A 22,336-nucleotide genomic window follows, 5' to 3' on the forward strand; every position below is an offset into this window, starting at 1 on the left:
TAGAGTGGAATATACACAACGTAGTCTCTTCACGCTGACTATAAGGCCCACTCATCACTTACCACAAAAGAAGTGCCTTCATGACTACCATCATGTCGTGCTTCAAGAGGCTGATCATGGCACACACCAAATCCAGCCTCTCAGATGATCTCACCATTTTTTTTCGATGCACCATAGAAAGCACGGATTCACCACAACTTGGTATGATAACTGCTATTCACGTCTCACTATCTTGGAAAAGCAACTGACATAACTAAAGACCCACCTGACATTGGACAGTCATTCTTCTCCTCCTTTCCATTGGACAGAAGGTACAAAAGCTTACAAACATGCACCAACAGCCTCAAGGACAACTTCTAATCTGTAGTTATATGACTACTGAACAAACTTCTTTTATAACAATGAACTCTTGATCTCACAATCTGCCTCATTATGGCCATTGTACTTTATTTTCTACTTCCACCGTACTCGCAAGGCATCAGGCCCCGACGTTGTATCTGACCAGGTACTGAAAACCTGTGCTGAATAATTGTTTGGAGTGTTCAAGGGCATCTCCACCCTCTTGCTGTTGTTGTCTGATGTTCTTACCTGCTTCAAAAGAGCAGCAATCATACCAGTGCACAAGAAGAGAAGGGTGAGCTGCCTCTATGATTATATGAATATATCACAACCACTGTAATAAAGTGTTTGGAGAAAGGTTATGAATAGAATTGACTGCAGCTTGAGCAAGGACCTGGATACACTGCAATTCGCCTACCACCACAACAGATCTACAGTGGCAGATCTCACTGGCTCTACACTCGGCTCTGGAGCACATAGATAACAGCAGAATGTACGTCAGGCTGCTGTTTATTGATTCAGCTCAGCATTCTGAACCTTAGCCTCTGTACCTCCTTCTACAGCTGAATCTTTGACTTCCTCTTTAGGAGTCCACAGACATTAATAACAACTCCTCCTAGCTGACAGGTAACACAGGCTCACCTCAAGGATGTGTGCTTAGTCCCTCACACTATTCGCTCTATGCTTATACTGTGTGGCTAAACACAGCTCAAATGCCAACTATGAATCCACAGATTACACAACTGTTGATGGTAAAATCTCAAGAAGGCTTAGAGGAGTGAGATGAGTTGGCTGGTTAAGTGGAGTCACAACAGTAACCTCACAGTCAATATCAGCAAGACCAGGTAATTCATCGTGTACTTCAGGAAAGGAAAGCTGAGTGAATGTGAACCAGTCCTTTATTGAAGGGTCAGTGGTGGAAAAGGTGAGTAGCTTCACGTCCCTGAGTACCAGCATCTCAGAGGTTCTCTCCTGAGCCCAACACATTGATGCAATCATAAAGAAGGCATGCCAGTGGCTATACTTCATTAGGATTTGGTGGAGATTTGGTATATCACCAAAGACTCTTGTAAACATTTATACATGTGAAGTGTAGAGCATTCTGGTTAGTTGCATCACAGTCTACTTTGAAGGCTCCAATGCACAATATAGAGGGTTGTAGACTCAGCCAGCCCTCCCTACCACAGGGGACATCTTCTAAAATGGTGCCTCAAGAACTTGGGTTCAAGCATTAAGGATCCTTGCTGTCTAGGGCATGTCCTCTGCTCATTACTACAATCAGGGAGGAGGTACAGGAGCCTGAAGACCCCACCATATGATTCAGAAACAACTTCTCCCTCTCTGACATTAGATTTCTGAATAGTCCATGAACCCATGAACACTATTATTCCTTACTTTGTATTATTTATTTATTCTGCAATTTACAGCAACATTATTTCTTTGCACTGTACTGCTGCCACAGATTTCACATTATATAAGACAGCGAGAATAACTCTGATTCTACACTTTCTCTGCAACTGTAGTTCTAACACTATATTCTACGTTCTGTTGTTGTTTTCCCCTGTACCACCTCAATGTGCTTATATGTTGAAGTAGCCTATACAGACAGCATGAAAGAATGTTTTTCCCTGTACCTTGGCACATGTGACAATAACAAACCAATTACCAATGCCACGACAAATTATATAATAGGTGATTAACCAGAAAACATCAAAAGTTCTGAGTCAATTCTGAGAATCTCCTTTACCTGATTGTAAACCACTTGTCTGTCACCTCCGGTGCATTTGACCTGCGACTTGTACAAGAACCAAGGTGGAAGTCCCAAAGGAAGACACAAGGACATTTTTGCTGAAGTTCTTGATTCTGAGAGTGATCATGTCAGACTGGTGCATTTATGAAAAAGCTTTCCCATGATGAGCTACAGAGCTTAATGTACATGAACAGTTTACTGGGATGGATCAAATCTGATTATCCAATTGGTTTATCCTTTCTTGCTTCCAAAAGCTTATTCATGTTTGCAAAATGAATTTTATAAATTACCTTCCATAATTTACCATTTTAAAATTGAGCATTGCTTTATCACACTTTCCTATTCTTGCCTGACTGCAATTATACTCCTCAAAAAAAAGTGAAGAGGATTATTACTCATCATCATTAAATTTGTTCTACTGTATTATGAGGGGTAATTGATAAGTTTGTGGCCTAAGGTAGAAGGAGTCAATTTTAGAAAACATAGCACATTTATTTTTCAACATAGTCCCCTCCTACATTTACACACTTAGTCCAGCGGTCGTGGAGCATACGGATCCCTTCTTTGTAGAAGTGGTCCACAACAGGGGTGATTGATAAGTTTGTGGCCTAAGGTAGAAGGAGATGATTTATTAACTTCAAACTTTCTGCATTATCACTCAAAGAGCTGAACTGCACGTGCGTGTAACAAGAATGTCTTGGACCTCCAGGTGGCCTATGGCAGGCATGATTGATAAGTTTGTGGCCTAAAGTAGAAGGAGATGAGCTATACCGCTCTTGTTACATGCATGTGCAGTTCAACTCTGAGCGAAAATGCAGAAAGTTTGAAGTTAATAACTCATCTCCTCTTTAGGCCATGAACTTATCAATTGCCCCTGTTGTGGACCACTTGCTGGAGGTCCAAGACGCCTACTTCTACAAAGAAGGGATCCGTATGCTCCACGACCGCTGGACTAAGTGTGTGAATGTAGGAAAAATAAATGTGCTAGGTTTTCTAAAATTGACTCCTTCTACCTTAGGCCATGAACTTATCAATCACCCCTCATATCATTAAAAATATGCAGCATTTATTTGACGGACATCTTGTTTTTCAATGCAGGTATATTTGTGTACATAGATTAATAATTACCTTATTCAAACTCTTTCTCTGCTACAAACAAGAACATTTGAATTTGTGCAGATATGTTCAGATATGCTCCCACTTGACTAAATGGAGACTAGGATCATAATAAAGTTTCTTGGATAAACCTTGAGGCAATAAGATGAGAAAATAAATATGTTCCATTGTCATTTTAAAAGTCCCTGTTCTGATTTTCAATGACAATCTGATATTTAAAACTGTTCACAGATGTTTTGATTTTATTTTTAATGTGTGATTTGCCATGATCTTTGACTCACTTCCTCTATCATTACTTAACTAAATGATTTCCCAACATGCAAGGTCTTTTATTGCATTTATGTTGTATGTGACAATCTAAATGTCAGCAGCACCTCCAGGATTTATTTTCACAGTTCAAGAGTTAAGCTGCAGATAGGGTCCTATCTGGCAAACAAATATTTCAAAAAGACACACACAAAATGCTAGAGGAACTCAGCAGGCCAGGCAGCATCAATAGAAAAGTGTACAGTCGATGTTTTGGGCCGAGACTCTTCATCAGGATTCGGCCTGAAACGTTGACTCTAGTCTTTTCTATAGCTCTGTGCCGTGGAGATGACCAACGTGGAGAACGACTGAAATGTGCTTTCATTCAACCAACACCCTGTCTTTTCAATCTGTCTGGGCCAGCGTTTGCACACCGGAACAGCAAAAGGTGCCAGTGTCCTGGAAAGGATGGTGTAGATCGCAGAGATCCAGTGAAATCAGCTCTTGCCTCCAAACTGGGCCAGTGTTTAAAATGTCTAAACAGGATATCATATCTCACACTAGGACTCAGGTGAATAGGTCTGGGCCTAGACCACGCTGCCCAGTGATTCACTCCTGGCCCAGATTCTGTTGCCCACAACAAAGCTACTCTCAAGCTCTTCAGATCCGCTCAGCACCCACAGCAATCCAAACTCGCACCCTAGCAGTTGAATAAGCATCAGAACTTCTCGGCCCAGTTCCCAACTTTTCCTTTTGGTGACCCAGAGTGAACCAACCTTGCTGCTGGACCAACTGTGCGGGTATCAGAATTCTATCTGCAACGATTTTGCAACACGCGGTCTCAGCTAATCTTCCAAACTCACCAAGCCATCACTCTCCCCTTCACTGTTTGTGGCAATAATTTAACACATTTTATTTCAGAAGAGGTATTTTTAGTTATGGTTCTAGTTGGATTTCTTATCTGTTTGACTACCAGAAGCTGACTCACATATTAAGCAGCACTGTCTTAACCAGAAATAATCGGAAATTATATGATGATTTTATAAGATGTTCTTTTGAAAATATAATTACCAATTTTCCCAAGTGTAATGACTTGGTTTATTGATCATGTGCTATATAGAGCAACAACAGATTCAGTCCTGAGAAATAGTACACTGCTCTTGCAGATTATTCATATATCCAATCTTTATATGGCCTGGAAAACCATGGAAAACATAAACCCTTTACAAAAATACTTATCCTCACCTTTCAAATGGATTTTGGAAGCAAGAAAGAAAGTTTTAGAAATAAATATGAGCAATTTCATGCAAATATCCAGTTCAAGCTATAACAGGAGAAAACTAGCATGACACCAAAATTACGTAGAAGTGGTAAAATATATACTTTGTTTTAACTTGAAGTACCATTTTCAGGCATTACATGCATCTCAAATGTTGCTAATGTTTCAGTGACATTTAATACAACACTGTTGATTTCATCTTCACTGAACCTGAGATGAAGTCAGACTAGATCTCTAGCTACTAGATAAAATTAAGTGACTTTGGTTTTGTGCCTAATACAGGATGACATGGAAGATCCTGATGGTGAAGAGACTGTACCATTGAGCTTGCACTTTGCATTTACTAGGAAGTGTCAGTGACAACATAAAAGCTTGCAGGCCCTGGAATCTGGAGAAACTAGTAACCTACTGGAGGAACTCCGTGGATCAAGCAGCATTTCTGAGAGGAGAGGGATTCCAAACATTTTGGCCAAAACCTAGTGTGGGGTGGAATTAAAAATTCAACACAAAGCATTGACAACTTCACTCAATCAATATTTCTCATCTATATTTACTTTGGAGAAAGGCTTGGATGTTATAGATCTCAGTGAGGTTAATATCACTGAGATCTATAGTGTCCAAGCCTTTCCCCAAAGTAAATATAGATGGGAAATATTGATTTTGGACATTAACCGTTTCTTTGGCTCTGCACAGAACTCCAGAAGCGTTTCAGCAAATGAAGCATGTCCATGGATCCCTCAGGGGTATATGACATCTTAGGTTGTGAGCCTGCATTAGGATCAGCATCTGCTGCTTCAACACTGTAAAAGTATGGAGGCACTCCAGCGATGGAGAAGAAGCATGGTGATGGCCAGAAGAAAAGTATCCTCTTCACATCTTATTTTTCCAGTTGCCCACTTACCACTGTAAATGTTCACTCTCTCAGTAGGACTAAACCTCTCAGTTAGCAGATTTGCTAATGAGAGAAATTCTTAGGCAATCTTTAGAAGTCGCCTCATCATTTTTTTTCCAATCACTGGGGCATTGCCATCTCTGGGAAGGCAGCAGTTCTTGACATTTCACTTCTAACTTTGCTTGAACTGAGTGCATTGTAGGTATTTTCTGAGCAATTAGGAATTGATTACATTAGTGAATATCCCAAGAAGCAGGTCAGATCTGATAAGACCTTCAGACTTCCTTCCGCTAAATGGTCCAAAAGAGGATTCTTTTAATGAGGCTTTGGAAATCTTACCTTTATTAATTAAAGGGTTTTATTTTCACGTTCATTTAATTAACTGAATTGAACTTCTGCAAGTGCTGTGGTGGGCTTTGAACTTATGATTCCCAAATGCTGATCTATGAATAGAAAATGCTGAAGACACTTAGGAATTCATGTAAGGACTAAAATAGGAAATACATAGTCAGATCAATGATCTGTCATTAGAACTTTCCTAAATTGTATTGGTGAGACCTTCCACTGTCCAATGATGAGGTAAACACTCATTTATTTCAAAGTGAGGAGAGCCAAAGCAATAAAAGTTGAAAGGACATTGTAGGGGGAATATCCACAAACAGCTCTCTAAAAATAAATTCCCCTTTGTCTCCATCCTTCGTAGTCACTTATTCTAAAACTGGGCCACCTGGTCCCAGGTTTCTCCACAATTATGTTTCTGTGTTTATCCCACCAAACTCCTTTAGAATCTTATATCCCTTAATGAGATCAGCTGTCATTCTTCCAAGTTCAAATAAATACAGAGCAATCCTCTGAAAATTTCCCAGTAAGAAAACTTTTCATTTCTTTAATTAGCATAATCAATCTGTTGTGAGTTCCCAAATATGTAAGCTTGTCAAATCCCTTTCCATAGAACAATTGGCAAATTTGTGCAATTCTCCTTAGAACAAGTAAGATTGAAAGGAGATTTGACAAAGGTGTACAAGATCAGAAGTGGTTTAGACTAGGTATGTGGAAGTAAGCACTTCCCCTTAATGGATGGTTCATGGACTAGAAACAGATTTAACATTTTGGGAGAATTATACAAGGGGAACTTTTTTTTTCACTCAAGGCTAGTTACAATTTGGAAATTATCACTGTGTTGGTGTCAGAAATTGAATCATCCAGTACCTTCATTAATGGAATAGAAATTAGGGTTATGGTAATGAGTGTGGGACTATGTTGCACTACTGAGATTTAGCATTGACTCAAAAGACCAATGGGCTCCTCAATACAGTGACAATACTATGATTATATCAGTAACTGTTTTGTGTTCTTTCAGCAATCATGGGTTCCCAGCAATAGTGGATTTTTTAATGCAAAACCATCCCATTTTGATTGTATGAGTGAAATAAGGTTGTGTGCATGAATTGTCAAAATTGCCTCTTGTTCATTAGTCATATTTCAGTTACACTCTTTAAATATTCCTTTGATAGCATCTGCTTTTCCTTATATTCAAATGCCAACTGGGAGAAAACCTGCTGTGTGATACTGAGCTCCTCTCTGAGCACTTGGAACACAATCTGCACAGCTCTCAGAACAAAGGGCATCGCTTTGAAGCACTTTGGAAGAAAGCACAATTTACCTAATTTACAAAATGATTTGCAAATGTAACTTAGCTCATAAAAATATAAAAGCCAATAGAATATTGCAGTAACATGTTAGCTATCATTGTAAAATGAAAGCCTTAACTCCTCACTGCATTTTCCTATTACATTGCTCGAATTTGGCTTTCGAAATTGTCTCTCCACATGCAAATTTAGGACCATTAAACACTTCGCTGTGAAGGTTGATAGCCTTTACCAACTTATTTTTTAAAGTGTTTATCTTTGTGGAGAGAAGGAGATAAACTGCGGTTTTGCTGGACACCTGCATTCCTATTTACATCACAATATTCAGCTGAAGATTGGGCACTGTCTCCTAGTGCCACTGTTTCGGAGTGTTCAGAACCGGCAAAGTTGCACACCGACTTTATAGGACTTCTAGATTCTCTCGTTTCCTCAATGTGCTGCAACACTTGTTATCTGTCTACACAATGTAATCTTAAATTAAAAAAATGTGCTTTGGGGACATTGTTGCCAATATATGCAGGACTGAAAATGAATAATCAGAGAATGAACACTGGTTTAGAAATGCAAGCGTGAAAAACGGAAGGAGTCATTTTAAACTTTTTGCACCATCATAAGTGGCTGACAGGAAAAAAAACTGAAGTAACCAATTTCCCCTCACAGATGTTGCCCATGCCATTGTTAAACCTGGCAGAAATGAGAAGAAAGTCAATGATCTGTTTCAATGAAAGGCTTGTTAATCAAAAATAAATCGGCATCAAGCTATTCATTCTGAAGACTTATTTGAGGATGGAAACCTCAAGTCAAAGATGAATCAGCATTTAGGAGGAGACTGAAAATCTGGCTGAGTGATGCCACAACAACCTCTCACTCAATGTCAGCAAGACCAAGGAGTTGATTTTTGACTTCAGTAGGAGGAAATGGAAGATCCATAAGCCAATCATCATCAGGGATCAGAGGCGGGGAGGGTCAGCAACTTTAAATTCCTCAGCGTTATCATTTCAGAGGATCTGTACTGGGTTAAGCATGTAAGTGCCATTACGAAGAAAGCGTGGCAGTGCCTCTACTTCCTTAGAAGTTTGCGAAGATTCAGCACATCATCTAAAACTATGACAAAGTTCTGTAACTGTGAGGTGGAGAGTGTATTGACCAGCTGTATCATGGCCTGATATGGAAACACCGATGCCCTATATGAAAAAGCCAACAAAAAGTAATGTATACTGCCCAATCCATCACAGGTAATGCACTCACCATCACTGAGCACATCTCAACAGAGCGCTGTCACAGGAAAGCAACTTCGATCATCTAGGACCCTCATCATCCATGTCTTGCTCTCTTCTCATTGCTGCCATCGGGAAGAAAGTGCAGGAACCTCAGGACCCACACCACCAGATTCAGGAAAAGTTATTACCCCTCAGTCATCAGGCTCTTAAACTAAAGGGAATAATTTCACTCCATTTCATTTGTTCTTTCAGTAAACTGTTCCCATAACCTGTGAACTCATGTTCAAAGACTCTTCATCTCATGCTCTCGATATTAATTTCTTATATATATTAAGTATAATAATTATTATTTATTTTATTTCTTTCTGTTTGTATTTCCACGGTTTGTTGTCTTTTGTACATTGATAGTTTCTCCATTATGATGGGGGGGCAGTCTTTCATTGATTCTATTGTGTTTCTTGTATTTACTGTGAATGCTTACAAGAAAATGAATCTCAGGGTTGTATATGGTGACATATATGTTCTTTGATAATATATTTACTTTGAACTTTGAATTTCTGAACTTTGAAAATTGACAAAGATAGCTCTTTTACAAATATTGAAAATGTTATGTTTTATGAGAGGTTTTTGACCTGAAATGTTTACTTTCTTTTGCTGCTCTCAACAGATGTTTCCTGACTTGCTGAGCATTTTCAGATTTTCCTGTTCAACTTTAAATATCTTTTTAATGTTATACTCCTGTAGAGAAAATAGTGTATAGGTTTATAGACGCAAACAACAGGAATTCTGCAGATGCTGGAAATTCAAGCAACACACATAAAAGTTGCTGGTGAACGCAGCAGGCCAGGCAGCATCTCTAGGAAGAGGTGCAGTCGACGTTTCAGGCCGAGACCCTTCGTCAGGACTAACTGAAGGAAGAGTGAGTAAGGGATTTGAAAGTTGGAGTGGGAGGGGGAGATCCAAAGTGATAGGAAAAGACAGGAGGGGGAGAGATGGAGCCAAGAGCTGGACAGGTGATTGGCAAAAGGGATACGAGAGGATCATGGGACAGAAGGTCCGGGAAGAAAGACAAGGGGCGGGGGGGGGGGGACCCAGAGGATGGGCAAGGGGTATATTCAGAGGGACAGAGGGAGAAAAAGGAGAGTGAGAGAAAGAATGTGTGTATAAAAATAAGTAACAGATGGGGTACGAGGGGGAGGTGGGGCATTAGCGGAAGTTAGAGAAGTTGATGTTCATGCCATCAGGTTGGAGGCTACCCAGACGGAATATAAAGTGTTGTTCCTCCAACCTGAGTGTGGCTTCATCTTTACAGTAGAGGAGGCCGTGGATAGACATATCAGAATGGGAATGGGAATGGGATGTGGAATTAAAATGTGTGGCCACTGGGAGATCCTTGCCCATCCTCTGGCTCCCCCCCCCCCCCCCGCTTGTCTTTCTCCCCGGACCTCCTGCCCCATGATCCTCTGATATCCCCTTTGCCAATCACCTGTCCAGCTCTTGGCTCCATCCCTCCCCCTCCTGTCTTCTCCTATCATTTTGGATCTCCCCCTCCCCCTCCAACTTTCAAATCCCTTACTCACTCTTCCTTCAGTTAGTCCTGACGAAGGGTCTCGGCCTGAAACGTCGACTGCACCTCTTCCAAGAGATGCTGTCTGGCCTGCTGCGTTCACCAGCAACTTTCATGTGTGTTGCTTATATGTTTATAGAATCAGGATCAGCATATTTATATACTGCCCTGAAACACTTCCATTGATAGTGTTTATCCTGTAGGGGGATTCTAATTCATTCGAACCTTAATATTAACCAGGAGATTAATGCTAATTCTAGTGTAATCCCTTTCCAATGTTCCATAAAACTAGAAGAGCATAAGAGATAGGAACAGAATTAGACCATTTAGCTTATCGAGTCTGTTCCACTATTCGATCATGGCTGCTTTATTTTCCTTTCAACCCCATTCTCCTGCCTTCTCCCTGCAACCTTTGACACTTTACTATTCAAGAGCATATCAACTTATGTTTTAAAATATATACAACACCTTGACCTCTATAGCTGTCTGTGGCAATGAAATCCACAGATTCACCACCCCATAGCTAAAGAAATCCCTTCTTATCTCTCTTCTAAAGAGGTGTCCTTCTATTCTCAAGTTGTGCCCTCTGGTCCTAAAACTCCCACACTATAGGGGATATTGCCTACATGCCCACTCTATCCAGCCCTTCAATATGTGGTAGGTTTCAATGTGATTTCCACCTTCCCCCCACCAATTCTACTAAATGCCAGTGGGTACAAGCCCAGAGCTATAAACTATTCTTCATATGTTAACCCATTCATTCCCAGGATCAGTTTCATTAACCACCTCTGGGCATTTTCCAATACCACCTTGTCCTTTCTTAGATATGGGATCCAAAAACACTTAAAATACTTCAAGAGTTGCCTTACTAATGCATTAAGAACTTCAGCATTACAGTCTTTCTTTTATGTACTTGTCTTCCTAAATCAATGCTAACATTTCCTTACTACCAACTCAATCTGCAAGTTAACCATTAACTGAATACAGCACTAGGACTCTCAACTTTAATTCCACGTCCCATTCCCATTCTGATATGTCTATCCACGACTCCTCTACTGTAAAGATGAAGCCACACTCAGGTTGGAGGAACAACACCTTATATTCAGTCTGAGTAGCCTCCAACCTGATGGCATGAACATTGACTTCTCTAACTTCCATTAATGCCCCTTCTCTCCTTCTTAGCCCATCCCTTTTTTATTTATTTACTATTTCTTTTTTTTGTCTTTTTTCCTCTCTCTCTTTTCTCTCCCTTTGTCCCTCTCACTACTTGCCTGATCTCCATCTTCCTCTGGACTCCCCTCCCCCTTTCATTTCCCTAGGCCTCCCGTCCCATGATCCACTCCCTTCTCCAATCTTGTATCCCTTTTGCCAATCAACTTTCCAGCTCTTAGCTCCATCCCTCTCCCTCCTCCTATCATCTCAGATCTTGCCCTCCCTTCCCACTTGCAAATCTCTTACTATCTCTTTTTTCAGTTAGTCCTGACGAAGGGTCTCAGCCTGAAACGTTGATGGTACCTCTTCCAATAGATGCTGCCTGACCTGCTGCGTTCCACCAGCATTTTGTATGTTTTGCTTGGATTTCCAGCATCTGCAGATTTCCTTGTACTAGGACACTCAAATCTCTTTGCATCTCTTACGTGTGAATTTGCCCCATTTAGAAAATAGTCTATGCTGATATTCCACTTCCAAAGTGCATGTCTATACACTTCCCTACACTTCATTGACTACTCCATTGCCCATTCTCCTAATCTGTCCAAGTCTTTCTGCAAACTCCATTTCCTTAATAGTTCCTATCCCTCCAATCTTTAAATTATCAACAAACATCTACAAAGCCACCAATTTCATCATGCATATCATTAACATACAACATGAAGAGTAGCGGTCCTAATATTAACCCCTGTGGAACGTCTCGTCATTGGCAGACAAACATTAGCCCTGACGAAGGGTCTCGGCCCGAAACGTTGACTGTACCTCTTCCTATAGATGCTGCCTGGCCTGCTGCGTTCACCAGCAATTTTTATGTGTGAGGCTCAATTTATTCTCATTCTTTGCATCCTGCCTGACAGCCTATCTTCTATCCATTATCTGTCCTGTAATACCATGGGCTCTTAGCTTGCTTCGCAGCCTCATGTGTGACACCTTGTCAAAGGCTTTATGAATATCCACTGACTCTTCTTTGTCTATCCTGCCTGTTATTTCCTCGAAGAATTCTAATGGATTTGTCATGCTGACTTTGGTCTATTTTATTATGTGTCTGAAACGCACTGGATAATCGACTCTAACATCTTGCCAACCACTGAAGTCAGGCTATCTTCCTGTCTTGTGCCTCGCTCCCATCTTGAAGAGAGGATTGACATTTCAAATTTTGTAGTCCTCCAGAACCATTCCAGAATTTAATGATTCTTGAAAGATCACCTTTAATGCCTCCATTATCCCTTCAGATACCGCTTTCAAAACTCAGAGGTGTATTCCATTTAGTCCATGTGATTTATATACTTTCAGACCTTCCAGCTTCCAAGCACCTTCTCCTCAGTAATAGCCACTGCACACATTTCTGTCCCCTGACACTCGAATTTCTAGCATACTGTTGATCTCTTCTACAGCGAAGATTGACACCATGTATTTAATGTAATGTACTTAACTTATGTTCCACAGTATTTCAAAGTACTTAATGTGTTTGTCCAGCATTTTTCTGTATCCTATTGCTAACTGTTGTGTGCTGGGGCAGCAGGCTGAGGGTAGCAGACACCGACAGAATCAACAAACTCATTCATAAGGCCAGTGATGTTGGGGGGATGGAACTGGACTCTCCGACGGTGGTGTCTGAAAAGAGGATGCTGTCTAAGTTGCATACCATCTAGGGCAATGTCTCCCATCCACTACATAATGTACTTGTTGGGCACAGGAGTACCTTCAGCTAGAGACTTATTCCACCGAGATGCAACACAGAGAGTCATAGGAAGTCATTCCTGCCTGTGGGCATCAAACTTTACAACTCCCTTGAGCCAATAGGCTGGTCCTGGACTTATTTCCTGGCATAATTTACATATTACTATTTAATTATTTATGGTGTGTGATGAGAATACACATAAATTAAGATGTTAGCTGGCCTGGGCTGGCACCAGTGGGATCAGCAGTTGATCTGCCACCTGTCTTCAGGAGAAAGAGAGATAAGGAAAACAATGGAGCAGTATTTGGAGATGTTAATGAAGGGACGGGAGAGAGTAATGGAAGGAGAGCTGTCAAGATCGGCTCCCCCTTTGAACCCTGAACTGTTTGAAGTGATGGACAGGCGATACCCCAGCAGGGGGATAAAAAGGGACAGGTTCGCTAAGGCAACACACACACGACACCCCGAGGTAACGAGACCCTGGAAGTAGTGCATCTCCCACAAGTCGGTGGGAAGTTTTGGACGGCTGCTCGCGGGATCAAGCCATAGACGCACAGGGTGGAAAGGCACGATCGGCTGGAACCTGGTGTGTGTCCGCCCTTGCCTGGGTGCCAGGTTCACCGCAGAGAAACGATCGTATCTGGAAACAGAGGGGTCACGGTCGGTGACCTCAGATGACATCACAAAGGGCTCGCACGAAAGCTGACTGTGAAGAATATCGAAGGTCTGTGTGTGGAAGCCGTTTGAATAATCATTCATTTTGCTCTCTCTCTCCTTCCCCCCACTGTCCATCTCCCACAGCAGCGATTACTGCGAACTGAACTGAACTAAATTGAACTGAACTTTGCATCACTTTGAAACTGGTCATTTACCCCTAGACAACGATAGAGCTTGATTGATCCTGTTACCTTAATTCTGTGTACATGTGTGTTTATCATTGCTGAACTGTTGCATTTATTATCCTTTTGATTAGAGTACTGTGTTGCTTGTTTCTTTAATAAAACTTACTTAGTTCTAGTAATCCAGACTCCAACTGAGTGATCCATTTCTGCTGGTTTGGCAACCCAGTTACGGGGTACGTAACAGGTGCAACTGTAACGAAAACCAATTTCCCCCGGGATCAATAAAGTATGACTACGACTATGACTATGACTATCTCTCCATAGTCATTTTCTGGTGGTCCGATATTCACTTTTGTCTTTCCTTTACTCTTTATATATCTAAAAATAAACTATTGGTATTCCTTTTAATATTATTGGTTAGCTTAATTTTATGTTTCATCTTTTCTCTCCTTGTTGTTCTTATAGTTGCCTTCGGCTAAGTTTTTAAAGTTTCCTAAACCTTTATCTTTCCACGAATTTTCGATTGATTATATGCCCTTGATTTTGCTTTTGTGCGGTCTTTGACTTTCCTTGTCAGCCACAGTTGTCCCAAACTCTCTTTAGAATGCTTTTTTCTTCCTTGGGATGAATTGAACCTATGTCTTCTGAATTACTCCCAGAAATTTCAGTTATTGCTGTTCTATCTTCATCCCAGCTAGTGCTCCTTCCAATGAACTTTCGCCAGATCCTCTCTCATGCCTCTGTAGTTACCCTACTCAACTGTAATATCAATGCATCCAATTTCAGCTTCCTACTCTCAAACTGCCTGATGTTTTCTATCGTATAATGATCACTGCTTCCAAAGGGATCATTTACCTTAAGCTCCCTCATCAAATCTGGTTTATTACACAATCCCAGTCTAGAATTGCCTTTTCCCTAGTGGGTTTGACCACAAACTGCTCTAAAAAAGCCATCCTCACAGGCATTCTACAAATTCATTCTTTTGGGATCTAGCAACAAATTGATTTTTATGATCTACCTGCACATTGAAATCTGCCATGACCATCAGAATATTGCCCTCTTTGTACGCATTTTCTATCTCCCATTGTAATTTTTTATCCCACATCCTGGCTCCTGTTTGAAGGCCTGTGTATATTATCTTTTTCTTCCCAGCATTTCTATGAGTAGGCACATCACCTGAACCCCTTCTCTGGCAACTGGTATTGGTAAGTAGTTTATTATCGTCATCACGAAGTGGGATGCAGTGAAAAGCTTTGCAGTCTGAGGTAGTGCAAAAGGAAAAAAAATAAGAGAATGCAAAATATAGTGTTATAGTTACAGAAAAGTGCACACAGACAAAATGCGCAAGGAACATGGTGAGGTCGATTGAGAGATCAGGCTGCCTTGAGACAGGTAGTATATGTTCTCAAGCTACTATAATTTCTCCCTGATGGTAGAGGGGGAAGAAAAGAGAATGAACGGGTGCGGAAGGTGTCTTTGACTATGTTAATTGATTTTCTGAGGCAGTGGTACGTGTGGACAGAGTCAATAGAGTTTCTCACCATAACCCTCCTGAAAGTCAAAGTCCAAAGCCAAGTTTATTGTCATATAAGGCCATAAGACATAGGAGGAAACTAAACCATTCAGCCCATCAAGTTTGTTCTGACATTCCATCATGGCTGATTTATTATCCTTCTCAACCTCATTCTCTTAACATTTGATGCCTTGACTGATCAAGAACCTATCAACCGGCACTTTAAATTTACCCAATGATTTGGTCTCCACAGCCGTCTGTGACAATGAATTCCACAGATTCACTACGCGCTGGATAAAGAAATTCCTCCTCATCTCTGTTCTAAATGGCCATCCCTCTATTCCGAGGCTGTGCCCTCTAGTCCTAGACTCCCTCACTGTAGGAAGCATCTTCTCCACATGTATTGCTCTGGTACAATGAAAAACTAACCTGCAGCAGCATCACAGGCACATGACATTAGAGATAAAACATTCACAAGAAAAACATATATTAAATATGTATTATGCAATATACATACACAAATCAGATAACAATGCCTTTTCTTGTGTAAAGTGGTCAAAATAATTATATTATTATATTGATGTAGTAATTAGGACTGCTCAGGCTGGTTCAAGAACCGAATAGTTGAAGGGACGTATTTTCTTTCGTGATAGTGTAGGATCTTCACTGTGGAAGACACTAGCAGTGTGCCAGAGGTCCATGAATGTCAGGGAGCAGGAGTGAGAGCTTTTGCTATTACAAAAGAAAAAATACTAGGCAAACTCAAAGCTCTTGAGGTGGATACATCACTGGGACCAGATGGACTCACAACACACTGGAGGAAGTCAGCAGGTCAGGCAGCATCCGTGGAAATGATCGGTCAATGTTTTGGGCCGGAACCCTTCATCAGGACTGAAGAGGGAAGGAGCAGAGGCCCGATAAGGAAGGTGGGGGGAGAGTGGCAAGGAGAAGGCTGGTAGGTTCCAGGTGAAAAACCAGTAATAGGAAAGATAAAGGGGTGGGGGAGGGGAAGCAAGGAGGTGATAGGCAGGAAAGGTGAAGAAGGAATAGGGGAAAACACAATGGGTAGTAGAAGGAGGCGGAACCATAAGGGAGGTGATAGGCAGCTGGGGGAGTGGCAGAGTGAAATAGAGATAGAGGAAGGGAGGGGGAGGGAATTACCGGAAGTTGGAGAATTCAATGTTCATACCAAGGGGCTGGAGACTACCCAGATGGTATATGAGGTGTTGCTCCTCCAACCTGAGTTTAGCTTCATCATGGCAGTAGAGGAGGCCATGTATGGACATATCCTAATGAGAATGTGAAGCAGAGTTGAAGTGGGTGGCAACCGGGAGATCCCATCTGTTGTGGTGGACGGAGCGGAGGATTTCGACGAAGCGGTCCCCCAATCTGCATCGGGTTTCACCGATGTAGATGAGGCCGCACCGGGAGCACTGGATGCAATAGATGACCCCAACAGGCTCAAAAGTGAAGTGTTGCCTCACCTGGAAAGACTGTTTGGAGACCTGAATGGTGGCAAGAGAGGAGGTGTAGGGACAGGTGTAGCACTTACGCTTACAGGGATAATTGCCGGGTGGGAGGTCCATGGGGAGGGACGTGTGGACCAGGGAGTCACGGAGGGAACGATCCCTGCGGAAAGCAGAGAGGGGTGGAGATGGAAAGACGTGCTTAGTGGTGGGGTCCTGTTGAAGGTGGCGGAAGTTGCGGAGGATAATGTGATGGATCCGGAGGCTCATGGGGTGGTAGGTGAGGGCAAGGGGAACTCTATCCCTGTTGTGGTGACGGGAGGATGGGGTGAGGGCCGAAGTGCGGGAAATGGAGGAGATGCAGGTGAAGACATCGTTGATGACGGCAGAAGAGAAACCACGATCCTTAAAGAAAAAGGACATTTGAGATGTCCTGGAATGGAAAGTCTCATCCTGGGAGCAGATGCGGCAGAGACGGAAGAACTGGGAATAGGGAATGGCATTTTTGCATGTTGCAGGGTGGGAAGAGGTATAGTTGAGGTAGTTATGAGAGTCAGTGGGCTTATAGAAGAAGTCAGTGGACAGTCTATCTCCAGAGATGGAGACCAAGATATTGAGAAAGGGGAGAGAAGTGGACCAACCAAATGAATTTGAGGGCTGGGTGGAAGTTTGAAGTGAAGTCAACAAAATTGATGAGCTCAGCATGGGTGCAGGAAGCAGCACCAATGTAGTCGTCAATGTACCGAAGGAAAAGTTGGGGAGCAGTACCAGTATAGGTTTGGAGCATAGACTGTTCCACATAATCAATGAAGAGGCAGGCATAGCTGGGGACCATGCGAGTTCCCACAGCTACACCCTTGGTCTGAAAAAATGGACTACATCCTAGAGTTCAGAAAGAGGTTACTAAAGAGATAGCAGATGCATTAGCTATGATCTTTCAAGAATCACTCCACTGCTAAAAATGTCACTCCACTCTTTAAGAAGGGAAGAAGGCAAAACAAAGGAAATTATAAGCCTGTTAGCCTTACCTCTGTAGATGGGGGAAATCTACAAACCATCTTTGTAGATGGTTTCTGAAAAGGCCTTTAATGGTTGGCTGCAAGTGACTCATTGTGTTCCTCAGGGGTCAGCATTGGGACCACTACTTTTCACATTAGTTGTCAATGATTTAGGTAATAGATCCGATGGATTTGTGGCAAAGTTTGTGGATGATATGAAGACAGGTGGAGGGGTAGGTAGTGCTGAGGAAGCAGGACTGGTGCAGGGTCTCAGACCAAAATGTCGACTGAACTTTTTTCCATAGATGCTGCCTGGCCTGCTGATTTCCTACAGCATTTTGTGTGTGTTGCTTGGATTTCCAACATCTGAAGATATTCTCTTGTTTGCAACCAGTCAGGATGCTTTCAACCAGTGTATATTTAGTAGTTGGTTAGGGTATTCAGTGATAAGACAAACCTCCTTAAACTAAGAAATTAGAAACACTGGTGTGCCTGCCTTGTGATTCTTGTGATTGCATCTATTTTCTGGGCCCAGGATAGGTAATCCAAGATGGTAAATGTTGTAATGTGAGCATTATTAAAAGTAAGTTAATACTAATTAGGATAATGGGAGGGTTTACTTCCATTCTTTTTACTTCTGGTATGCTCTGTATATGGTGTTTCAGCCATGCCATACGGGTTGTGAAAGCCTCTGTACATACCTATCAGTTTTGACGTTCAAAATAAAGTTGTTTCTTTGGCATGAAGTTGTCGAGTGTTCCTTTTTCAAAGTAGGAGTTACCAGATATTTTTGGCGACGAGGTAAACTGGTTTTGTGGACGTGTCGGCACGTTTCGAACGGGAGCAGCAGCGCTGATAAGGGGCCTCATGTTCGGATGGCTACGTTTGGAACTATCGTTGAATTTGTGGAGATAACAGAGGACAGGCTGGAGTATGAGGAAAGGTTGGGATACTTTTTCTGTGCTAATGGAATTACGGAGGAGGCTAAGAAGCGCTCTATTCTCCTGAGTGTGTGTGGGGCGAAGACTTACAAGCTAATAAGGAATTTAGCCACACTGTGGAAACCGGGGGACATTCCATATGACGAATTGGTCAAGCTCGTGGGGAAACACTACAATCCAAAACCTTCTGTGATAGTCCAACGGTGTAAGTTCCACAGCCGTTTCAGGAAGCCAGGTCAATCTGTGGCCAATTTTGTGGCCGAGCTTCGGCAGCTGTCGGAGCATTGTGATTTCGGAGCGGTGTTGGAAGACATGCTCCATCATAGATTGGTATGCGGCATTAATAATGACAACATACAACGCAGCCTGTTAGGGGAAGCCCCACCGCTGACTTTCAAGAAAGCCTTAGAGATTGCCCAAGACATGGAGATGGCTGCTAATAATGCCAAGGATACTCAGAAAGGACATGGGGGGTCGCGGTTGGCAGCAGTGCACCAAGTCAGGAGGGAGACTGGTAAACAGGTAAAGCGGGTGGAATGTTTCTGGTGTGGAGGGACGCACTACGCAAATGATTGCAAATTCAAAGACACTGCCATGCTTGTAGCAAAAAGGGACATTTAACTAAAAAGTGCAGAAGTTCAAAGGGTAAGATTAAGCCTGGGCAGGGGAAAGCTCAACAGGCTCAGGCAGCCACACACCATCTAGAAGAAGCAGATGAAGAGTCAGTGTGTGCCCACAACATGTTTGCAGTGGAAACAGATGAGAAACCACCTGAACCATATTATGCCACAGTCACCGTCAGGGGAAAAGACATTGAGATTGATTCAGGGGCTACTGCATCGGTCATTAGTGAGGAGACCTACAGGAGGACATGGGGGTCCAACCTGCCTCCCATCAGACCATCAAAGCTCAAACTTAGGGCCTACATGCTGCTCGCGAGGATTCAATGGAGTACGTCACAATCAACACGCAAAAGTATAATCGCCTGGTGTTTGGAGTGGTGTCCAGCCTTGCCATATTCCAAAGGACAATGGACACTTTGCTGCAGGAGATTCCGCACGTAGCAGTGTACCTTGATGATATTTTGATCACGGGGGCTACGGAGGTGGAGCATTTGGCTAATTTAGAACAGGTGCTGAAAAGGCTCTCAGATGCAGGGCTGCGGTTGAAACGTGGAAAATGTGTGTTCCTGGCATTGAGTGTGACTTACCTGGGACACAAGATCACAGCTGAGGGGCTTTGCCCTGTGGAGGACAAAGTGAGAGCTATTAAGGAGGCCCCAAGCCCTAAGACCATCACGGAACTCAGATCATTTTTGGGCATGGTGAATTATTATGGCAAATTTCTTCCTGACCTCTCAAGGGGTTTGACCCTGCTGTATAAGCTGCTTCACAATGACACTAAGTGGCAGTGGGGTGAAGAGCAGGAGAAAGCTTTCAAGGAAGTGAAAGAACTCCACTCAGCAAAGCTGTTTGTTCACTATGACCCAGACAAGGAGATCACCATTGCATTGCGATGCCTCGCCCTATGGAGTCGGGGCAGTTCTCTCATATGTAATGGAGGACCATTCAGAGAAGCCTATTGGTTTTGCTTCATGTACCCTGACAGCTGCTGAGAAGGGATATTCACAGCTAGACAAAGAAGGTGTGACCATTGTTTTTGTGGTCAAACGCTTTCTTCAATACCTTTATGGACGCATATTTACAATTTATATGGACCATAAACCACTGAGCCTGCTCAGTGAGACTAGTTGCATCCCACCACTAGCCTCAGCCAGGATACAGCGTTGGGCTCTTACATTGTCAGCCTACCAGTACACTATAGTGTACAGAGCGGGTGGGAATAATGCAAACGCCGATGCACTGAGTCGACTACCTTTACCTGAGACACCTGTTGCTACATATGTGCCTCCAGAGACTGTGTTTTCATTGGAGAGACCATCAGAGACACCTGTAAATGCGACCCAGACCAAGCAGTGGCCAGAGAGGGATCCAGTCCTGTCCCAAATCAAGACTTTTCTTTTACAAGGTTGGCCCAGAGTCGTGGAAGGAGAGGAACTGAGGCCTTATGCCAAACGCAATACAGAACTCAGTCTGCAGCAATGGCTGCCTGGGGTTATTCTTAAGCAGAGTTATCCCGTCTCCTATGTTGTTAAGCTGACCGATGGGCGTGTTTTCCACAGACATCAGGACCATGTGCGCCTGCGTCATGGTACCGGCTCAGAGGCAGACAGTTCCATGGAGTTTCCTTTTGTGAGACAGACTATGGTGGAAGCATGTCCACCAGTGATTTTGCCAGAGGGAGAGACGCTGGTAGAGGGGTCTGGGTCCGCGGAAGAGGATGGACATTCTCACGCAGACAGACAGACCCCTCTCATGCCCCCAACACCAGACCCACCCAAAGCACCATCACCTGTGTTGCATACTGAGTCACAGGGGGTAGTGCGCAGATCACAGCGCACTTGTAAACCTCCTGACAGACTGAATCTTTGACGGGACAGTTTTTTTTTTGTTGTTAGATTGAATGTTGAATCTGTCATGTTTTCCAGATGTTTTGTATTGATAAACTGTTGCTGAGATACCAGTATAAGTTTTCAGGGGTACGCAAGTTAATAACACCACTGTTTTTATTTCCTAGTTTTTTACATTTGGGGAATGTTGGATTTTTAAGGGGCAGAAATGTTGTAATGTGAGCATTATTAAAAGTAAGTTAATACTAATTAGGATAATGGGGGGGGGGGGCGTGGTTTACTTCTGTTGTGCTCTGTATATAGTGGTCAGCCGTGCCGTACGGGTTGTGAAAGCCTCTGTATATACCTATCAGTTTTGACGTTCGAGATAAAGTTGTTTCTTTGGGCATGAAGTTGTCGAGTGTGCCTTTTTCAAAGTAGAGGTTACCACAGTAAAGACCGAGGAGCTTAAAGCTGATGATTCTCTCCACGCCAATGCCCCAATGCCACTCTCACTATGTATCTCATATCTGTTCTTTTGGCCTTTTACTGACACAGCATTCTTAACTAAAGGACGTTCAGCTCTTCTATCATGTTTCACATAGGTGGCAATCCTGCTTAGAGTATATCTGCAGTTAGGTTCTGCAGGATTTTTAGTTTCCTGGTTTTTCCTAGCTTTCTGTCTTCACAATATCCAGAACAAAGGAATAGGCCATCCTTCTTGGGTGATCAAAAAGTTGGAAGGAAGATCGTCTGTCTCTTCTTTGGGTCCAGCTTCACTGAGATACATATACTTTTCTTTTATTCTGCATATTTGATGCATTTCGACCACTGACATCCTAAGAGACAGGAGAAATTCCATTTCTCAAAACTACCCTCTAATTGCAAAATACAGTTTACTTTCATTTCAAAGCCTATGTCATGCATTCAAATACAGAGTGCAGTATATGAAATTCATTGAACTTCGTGCTCTATGAATACTTAGATCAAGGAGACTTGGCATTATTCGGGCAGCGGCATATATCTATGCATCCCAGTCTAAGGATGAATGTAATACAATTTTTGATCCTTTATAACAATATTTGCTTAACATATAGTTGCAGCACAGTGGGTTAATAGTATTGTTTGCTGCAGTTGCTGAAATAACAATAAATGTCACAGTACTTCTCACTCAGAACA

This window comes from Mobula birostris, chromosome 2, assembly GCF_030028105.1.
Source record: "Mobula birostris isolate sMobBir1 chromosome 2, sMobBir1.hap1, whole genome shotgun sequence".
Lineage (NCBI taxonomy): Eukaryota > Metazoa > Chordata > Chondrichthyes > Myliobatiformes > Myliobatidae > Mobula > Mobula birostris.